Source organism: Lygodium microphyllum, chromosome 6 (genome assembly GCF_053477565.2).
Source record: "Lygodium microphyllum isolate KBCC chromosome 6, Lygodium_microphyllum_v1.1.10, whole genome shotgun sequence".
NCBI classification, from domain to species: Eukaryota; Viridiplantae; Streptophyta; class Polypodiopsida; order Schizaeales; family Lygodiaceae; genus Lygodium; species Lygodium microphyllum.
In genome coordinates, this window is record NC_141140.1 from 107,517,005 (window position 1) to 107,526,719 (window position 9,715).

Consider the following 9,715-nt stretch of genomic DNA (forward strand, 5'->3'; position numbering starts at 1 on the left):
TGACATACTTCTTCTATAGAGCTGACCCTATTGACACTACTAGCCTAGCGAAGACAAAGCTACCCCACCAGACACCTTACAGGCCACACCGTGGAGTCACATTGGATAGAGCCATTTCCCTTCGTTGAGAACGACGACCTCGTCTACGAGGACCACATCCAAGGAGGCCACACCATAGTCGGATTAGAGTCATTATCATGAGACGCTGAAGATTCACCACCATGAATATTAGTGAAGCAGCTAGGGACCACATCATAGCTGAGATCATGTGCACATCTTGAGATTAGTCACAATCCATAGTCTCCACCACACTTTTGTGCATGGTTCTATCAGATCTGGTTCTCCTTTCCTTTCCTTTTCTTTTCTATCGATGGAACAACACTAAACATGCTTCAACTCTAGTATAGTCCCATCGTATAGTTCTTTTCAGTATTGTTTCATAGGCCACCCAATTATTTCTAAAGTTATCTTTACCTTACTGATGAGATGACATTAGACATGGATGTACTCTGTATTTTGTCTCATAAGGCACATTGGCCTTATGTAGATGTTAATATATCTTTCTTTCTTTCTCTCTCTTTCTCTCTAACCTCAAGCCTCTTAAGGACCTATATCTTGAACCTTATCTTGATTTCTATACCTATAAATATGTGCACTAAGCATCAAGTGAACTCATCTCACTCAAGGAAAAAACTACAAGTTACTTCAAATCAGCCAAACCCTCAAACATTCACATCTCGCACACACATTCAGCTCGAGCTTTAGCACACTTTAGCAAGCCTTTGAGTTCAACATACTTCAATTGAGCTTAAGCCTCATACACTCATACATCTCCCTTTCTCCCTCCCTCCCTCTCTCTTTCCCAAAAGTGAAATCTCAACACAATCTCTTATTCTATAATCTCTCTCTCTCTCTCCCCCCCTTGTTACCTCATAATGAGGCCTCAAACCATGGAATCCCAACTAAATGAAACCTCGAGAGAGAAAGAGATGACCCAAAGTGACTATTGGTGGCAACAAATTAGCATCATTGGGTCCTACAATAGCAAGGTGGGTGAAGCAAGACGCTTTGAGTGTCGCTGTTGTGGCATCAAAAGAGGTGGAGGTGCTGATCGAGTGATGGTGCATCTCCTTAATTTCCCTGGCCATGGTACCAAAGGTTGCGACAAGATACCACCAGAGGATTGTGCTTGCATGGCAAGGGATGTCAAGATGTATCCTAAAACTAGGCTCCAAAGGACACTCACGTCATTTGAGCATCAATGCCTTCAACTAGAACTGCCGCTAGTGGAAGTCGAGCTCATGAGAGTGGAGCAAATCAATCTGCCACTTTTCCTATGACTGCGACAAGCAACGAAACACAACACAAGGTACATCATCCATCTCTTGTGGAAAACAAGGCAATTTGTTCACTGCATGGCACCCACAAAGGAAGGCTTAAGTAGATGCAGTTGTGACACGCTTTTTTTACTCATGCGGAATTCCATTTAATGTGGCACGATCTCCTTTTTTTAAGGAAATGGTTTTTGAAATAGCCCATTTTGGCCCTTCCTACCAACCTCCCTCTTATAATGCACTACATGAGAAACTTCTACAAGAGGAAGTGACCAGCGTAAAGGCTGCCATCACACTAATTAAACAACAGTGGGATACCTATGGGGTGAGTCTCATAGGTGATGGTTGGTCTGACATACGTAACTATTCCTTGGAAGGTATCCTTGCTGCATGTCATGGCAAGCCTCTATATATAAAATCCACGAAGTGTGGTACCCGGCAAAAGACAACTCCTATCTTATGTGAGATGTGGGTTGAGACTGTTGAGTATGTTGGACCCAAGAATGTAATTCAATTTGTCTCTGATGGAGAGGCGACAAATAGAGCTGCAGGTTTGTTACTACAACAACAACATCCCCATATCACATGGAGTCCATGTATGGCCCATTGTCTTAATAATTTTTTGAAAGACATTGGAGCATTAGCATGGATCAAGAGTACATTATTACAGGCAAGGAAATCATTTCTTTTGTCACCCGCCATCATTTCTCTCTAGCCTTGTATAGGCAATTTGCCAAAAAGGAGCACTAAAATATTTAGAGACTAGGTTTGCCTATAATTTCCTTATGCTTCATCGGCTATACAACATGAGGCTAGCCTTAAAACAAATGGTCGTTAGTCCATCTTGGGCATCATGGTTTACTTCAAAGTTAGCTTTGGGCTAGTTGTGCTACACAATGGTAACCCCAAATGAGTATTGGGAGGAAGCAATTGCTTCCTCTATGCTTACCCATGGTAAATCTCTTGCGACAAGTGGATGGTGTTGTACCGTATATCGGTAAAGTGTACAAAGCAATGGATCGTCTCATTGAAAATGTTTGTGCTCTTAGTCTTGCTCCACCCAAGAAACAAGAAATTGAGGAGCTTGCAGTCAGCAGATGGAACCAATACTACTCAGCACTTCATTGTGTTGCTTACAATTTGGATCCAGAGTTCCAACACAAGGGAAAGCAACTCTAGTCAGATGCTGAAGTAAGTTGAGGTTGGAATACCACACTTTAGAAATTGATGGAAAGTCCTGAGGAATGTTGAGAAATGAAATTTCAACTCATTAACTACCGCAACAAAGAAGGCATGTTTGGCTGGCCTGATGTGCAATGTGATAGGTAATTCACAAATTTGCTTAGTTTTTCAAGTTATATAAAGTTTTAATACAACTTTTCTAACTATACATTATTTTGGACTGTTGTAGATTCCATGTAGGTGTAGTTACATGGTGGGAGAACTATGGAGGCGATTCTCCAGAGTTGCAAAACTTGGCTATCAAAATCTTAAGCCGAGTTTGTGCATCTTCTGCACTTGAAAGACTTTGGAGCACATTTAGTCATATACACGCCAAGAAGAGAAACAGACTAGGCACTCAGAAGGCTGATGATTTAGTCTTTGTAAATGCAAACTTGTGTTTGCTAACAAAGATGAAATCCGAGTATACTTGTGATCTTTATATTGGATTTCATAAAGATGAAAACAATCCAGGTTCCATGCAAGAAGCATAAGATGAAGAGGAGGAGGATGTTGATGACGAGAATCAAGATAATGAAATTAATGAGGATGACGAAGAGAAAGAGATTCTAGATGAGATAGATGTTTGATGTATTTGTATTTTCTTTTTGCTTCTTCTTGACATGTCATTTGTATTTCACTTTTAGTTCTTGATGTTTAAACTTAGTTTTTATATCTTTGATCTTTTGTAAGTTTGGCCTTCTCTTCATTATAAATTTAGAAAGATGTTTTCATTCTATATATTCCAAGTTTCAACCTTCAGCTTTAAGTTCTTCAATACTTCAGTAAACACAATATAAGTGAGTTTGGGAATCTCCCAATTCCCATTTTTTGAATACTAAAAAGGTGGCACCCAAATAACATGCCCATAAGTTTCTCAAAACCATATGATGTCACTATCATTGGAAAGCGCTTGAAAAATGGAATCTATTGAGCTATAGAGTGCTCGATTTGGAGTTATATTGTTCAAATTATGACAAATCCAAAGATTTGACCATGTATCCCAAACTTATGGGAAATTTCCATTTTCCCCAATATAGTGTTAGTATTGATAAATTAAGTTTTCTTGCAAGTCTTAGAATATTTTTAAGTAGAATACTACGTAGTATGAACCCCTTGTATCTCCTTGATGATGTGGCATTCCCGTTCCCGTTCCCGTTCATGTTTCCGTTCCCGCTCCGATGTTTTCTGCAACTACGGTATTGATCGATGCAGAGGCACTAGAACATGAACGTTTTGCATAAGGTGGCGGTGGACGTGGAGCCATTGGGACACGTAAGCCTTGTCCGAATGTTGGTTGGGACACAACATAATGACTAGAGGGTCCACTAGGTAATACCATGGAGGCAAACTGTGGCACTAATTAATCCACACTCAAGAGGGACTAGGGCGAATACCTAGGCTGTAATGATCCCAAAAGTGTGAGAGGTAAAAGTGGAACACCACCCGGTTGAGGAAGAGATGAGGTCCTAACGGCTATGTCTAAGTTTGAAGAATCCCCCGATGTGGTGATTGAAAACACATGATCCTACATGAGAGGCAACATGCGGTGCACTTAATGGAGGCTAAAAGGATGTGGCAACAGAATAAGAGGGTGGGATGGGAGGGAAATTAAATTGATTTGTGATAGTAGATGTGGGAAATAATGTGGGTTCCTTTTGTCCATTAAATGCGTTAAATTAAAATAATTAAAATAATGATGATGAAGATGCACCTACATTTTGACCTTTGAAAACAAAATTGTTTTTGAAGGAAGAGAAGAGGAAGGAATACTCTAGTTTCTTGTTTCAACTGCTTACCTAGTCTTGAGTTCATAAAGAAGTATTTCTCTTTCTCATTACACATAAACCAAAAAAAAATTTGCATGCGTTTTTCATGATGAAAATCTTCCATACCAATAGTAGAAGGGGAATCATCATTAACAGAATCTAAAATGGTAGACATACCTGGCACCGGAGAGAATAAGTATGAAGGCAATGGAGTGTACTCTATGCGAGTTTCCACTTGTGGATGACCAGTCCTAAGTGGAGATTTCACCCTTCCTGTGTGGTCAATAGATCGGTGCACTGAATCTAAAGGGTGAAATTCAGACTTACCTTCTATTTGTTGCTGGGCTCTATGCATTAAAATGAGATCGTATTCAACTGTAGTGATCTCATAAGGTCGTGGAACTCCATGGTACTCCAATCTTTGTCTGGCCATGTTAAGAGCATGTGAAGCAAGCTGTGAGGCTCACTCTGACTTGTTCGTCGATGGATTTAGCTCGGATGTGAGAAGTGGTGCGGAAGTAGTGTTTGAAGTCATTTTCCTTTCTATTGTTCTTGCTTCTTATGTAGAGCTTTCAAATCAAGGCCTAAGTTTCTCTTAGAGAACTTGACTCTGATACCATGTGAAGGAATACCCTAACACACAAACACAAATAACAATGTAAGACAAAGCGTAGGCTGATAGAAAAACATAGTTAGGGTTAGGGTAACTCAAAGACAATGAACACAGAGAATGAATGAAGTGATATGACTATTGAATATACAATGGTCATGTAGCAAACACACTATGTAGTGCATGAATATTGTACCTCAAACTCCTATCTCAAGGATCAGGGTAAGGTAATCAGCTAGAGAGTGTGTTGTACTCTGATGATTGCATCCCAAATCGTGGTTTGTGCTTATGGGATACATATCCTCTCTAGGAATGCTTTTTTTAAAATATAAACAAGGTTTCTTCCTTAATTAAGCATGTTTTGGGACTGTTTAAGTGAAACTAATGCATTTTTAGCTCAATATACATAGCTCTTGGTTGGCAGCTCCATGCCTTTGTCTGTCCCTTCCCCTCTGTTTGAACATGGTATTAGAGTTGGAGAGCTCCGCTTCGTGGTGCATAGGAGCTCAGTCTTGAAGGAGCTGGAAGCTGGAGGGTGACTGTGACCTGTAGCTTGTGAAGAAGATTGCCTTACAACATTGGAAGCCATAGCCTGCACTTGATGTGATATGTATCGGTGTGTTTTGGTGTCTACATCTGACAGAGCCTATTGAGGCTTGAAAAATGAGTTCATTAGTATCCATTGGAGCTTGAGAAGTGCTCATCATGACCAGCATCAACACCAGTAGATCAGTGTGCTTCTTCCAAAACTGCACTTGTTTCTCTTGGGAGTCAAATAGTAGCATCAACTGATGATCATTGTGTTTGATATGGTTTGCATACTTGGTACCTTTGAGGGCGAGTTAAATCTTGTCATCAGGAGCCTATTTCATATCATCATAGCCAGCATTAGTGACGGCAACAGCAGCCCCAAAGAAGCCCACAAATTGGCATGAAAAACTGCACTAGTTTTTTACAGTGGATCAGAAGGTTTTAGCCTACAAATGCTTAACATTGGCATCCTCAAACATCAATGAAGTGTTTAACAACTAGCATAGCATCATCTCCATACACTTGGGAACCCTTGGAGTATTTGAAGCTCAAAAATTGGATGTATTTTACAAGCAGGGTGTTGTCTTAAATCTGTGACAGCTTGTACTTGACACTTGAAGCTCATTGAAGCTTTTTTTTTGGTACCTACTTATGCTTGGATGTTGCTACATGAGTGGTGGATGGTCTATGGAATGTTATGAGCACTAAATGATCAGATCTAGATTGATTTATAGCTTGGTTAACAGGTCTATTGGTTGGTTATAGCTTGTTTGAAGTCTATCTCTCACAGCCACTTGTAGAGTGTACAAGCATTGATGATCATATGTCCATGTATCAACTCCTAGAGGTTATGACACAAGCCTAATATGTTTTGAGGCTATTATGAGCATAGAATACCTTGGTTTCAGCAGAGATTTCACTGTTGGTTGCTTCATGCTATTGTCTATCATTAATTATTGAAAGATACCTACATGAGATCTATATGAAGTGCTACTATCCCCAAAGGGTGTGACAAACGTTTGGAGATACTTGGCATGTTTCTAAGATAAAATATCACTGGTTATTACAAAGATTTTACTATCATTAATTGTATGACTGAAACTATCTTGTCTGAGCAGTGGCATACCTATGTTACTCGACCAAAGGTTTTGGGGTTCTAATTGATGAGCTAATATTTGCCACATGTGTAGAAGAGTTGGACTGAACTGAATGTAGGGTACCTACAAATGTACACGTGTTTCTTGAATGTTATGCAAGTATTTTATCAGTGAAAAGACATCTCAGATTGTAGGGAGTCAAGCATTGACAATTTGCATACTGCAATAAATGCTTACAGCTAAAGATATGGCAAATGCAATAGGTACCAATAATATCACTTAGATTGTGGGAGAGAACCTTGATAACAAGAACTTTGCTCTATGAAAGTTCGGGATGCAAAACTTCTTGATTGGTAGAGGTGTACTGGAACTAAAGCAAAACCGAAATTGCTTGAGAGAAATCTAACTCTTGAATAGTAGAGGGATTATAAATAGTGATCAGAAAGAGAGAGCAAGGTGCTACATTGGTTCTCATTATGCATCTCGGATGCAGTGGCTATGTAGATTACTGGTTGTTAGTCCCCAAAAGATGCTTAGGACACTCTTATGAAGAATTGTGGCAATGTTACTCATACATGGAAAATAAAACTAAAGTAGCAATTCAATAATATGACCAGAAATGGTAGGAGCATACAAGCTTATACTAAGGAGATCAAAACCATTGTAGGTTAGCTTGCTACTATTGGTTCGAGAGATGAGGAGGATGAAATGATTGCAATCACCTTGAATGGCTCGGGAAAGTATAAAGCCTTTCACACTTCAATTTCTGTGAGAGGACACCCTGTGAATGGGATGAATTACTTGCATTGTTGCTACATTAGGAAGTCAAGCTCGACTTGAATACAAATTTGAGTATCTCTCAAAGTAGAGATATTGTCTTTTACTCTAGTATGCTAGAGGTGGTAGAGCTTATGGAGCTTCTTGAGGTTGTGGTGAGACTCGGAATACCTATGGATAGTAGTAACATAATGCATGAAAGAGTAAAAATTCACGAGGTCCTAAAAGGAGAGGTGGTTCCAAGAGAATGCATGGGAGAGTCACCTAGAAGCAAAGGTGGTTCTTGGCAATCTCATGATTAGTCGAATAGGGATAAAGATTGTCATTATTGTGGTAGATATGGATACATAGCAAAGGATTGTCATAAAAAGCAAGATGACATGAAAGCAAAAGGCAAACAACATGGCAACTATGCATCTTTGTAACACTCATGATGATTAGATAGAAAGGTTGTTTGCTATGTAGCATGTTTCTAAGGATACACCTAAGCAATATACCTAAGCAAGACAAGGTTGATGAACATAGTGGTATATAGACTCAAGTGTATCCAATCATATGACTCTACATGGTGAGTAGTTTGATGAAATGATTGCAAGCTCTCATGGCTATGCATACATTGGTGATAATACATAGCATGATATCAAGTATATAGGTGTGGAACTGTTAGTCATGCATGATGGCAGGAAAAAGAGTCTATTATGATGTGTTACATGTACCATCTATCACTAAGAATCTATTGTGTGTTGGACAAATGGTAGAATTTGCAAGTCAGATTGAATAGAGATGGTTGTTTTATTGAAGAGTATAGAAATTGATACAAGCTGATTACTAAAGGAAAAAGAGATGGTAGGATGTTCACTTTGGATGCTTCTATTCCTAAGTTAAAGGCATCCATGTTTACCCATGATAATGAAGTAGTTAGAGATGTGGAAATCTAGCATAAGTGTATTGGTCATGTAAACATACAAAGGTTAAGAATTATGCGCAAAAGGAGATTGTACTTGGCTTGCCAAAATTCAAGTATACAGATTTAGGACATGTATGTTTTGCTTGTTAGTTTGGAAAGAAAGTGAGGTTTTCATTTGTTAGACATGTCAGAAATAGTTTTAGACCTTTGCAGTTGGTGCACTTGGATGTATCGGATCTAGCCCATAATGCGTACTTTCGTGGTGCTAAATATTATGTATTATTTATTGATGATTTCAACATATATACATGGTTGTATATTCTAAAGCACAAAGATGATGTGCTAGATGTTTTCAAGGATTTTCAAACACATGCTAAAAATGAATTTTGACATTATATCTCATGCTTGAGATGTGATGGAGGTGATGAGTATGTTTCTCAAGATCTTGACAAGTACTTGGGCTAAGTATGGCATTGAAAGGTAGCTTACATGTAGTTATACACCACAATACAATGGTGTGATAGAGAGAAAAAATTGGGTGCTTATGGAAGCTATAAAGGCCATGCTCAATGAAAAGAAATTGTTGAATGGTTATTGGATTGAAGCAGTTGTAATTGCACTTCATGTCTTGAATAGAACACCTATAGTTGGCATTCATGATCTTTACATTGCATGAGAAATTGTATGGCTACAAATTGGATATCATCCATCTTAAAGTCTTTGGCTGCATCGCTTATGTACATGTGCCTGATGAGAAGAGAAAGAAGTTAGATCCAAAAGTTGTTAAGAGTGTCTTCCTTGGCTATGTACAGGACAAAAAAGTCTATAAGTGCTATAATTTGTTTACTCGTGAGACATCGATTAGCAGGGATGTAATATTTGATGAGTTGACATCATAGTATGGTGGTCAAAATGCAATGATTTTTGATGGATCAATCAATCATACTCATGCTGAAAATTATCCTTCCACTAGTACTACAGTGGGTGGACCTATAAGCGATATGTCTTCTCATGTCAGTCCTTAGATAGGACAAGTGCACAATCATGATTCTACATCCACTAGCATGGATATGTCAGTGAGAGGGAGATTAGATAAAGGCAAAGAGAAGATGTTTGATGATGTTACTAGTCCATTTACATCTGGATATGAGTAACTTGGCAATGATAGTCTTGATAGTGAATTTGATATACCATCTGTTATGACACCTGGACTAGCAGGTATGTATCTCCTCATGAGAGAAAATCAACAATTTTCTTACATGACTAAAGTGATGATCACAAAGAGCCTATAAAGTTCAATGAGTCAGTTGGAGATAAAAATTGGTATGTTGCCATGGATGAGAAATATTTAGCATTGGGTGAAAATGACACATGGGATTTGGTTAGTCTACCTGAAGGAAAAGCACCCATTGGTTGTAAATGGGTTGATAAAGTGAAGTACAAGGTAGATGGGTTGTTGGAAAGATACA

General features: G+C 38.8%; 1 pseudogene; it reads left to right on the top strand.

The window, feature by feature from the left end:
* Positions 1-1,398: 1,398 nt before the first annotated feature.
* On the top strand, positions 1,399-3,049 carry LOC148034936 (uncharacterized; annotated as a pseudogene).
* The last annotated feature ends 6,666 nt before the right edge of the window (positions 3,050-9,715 follow it).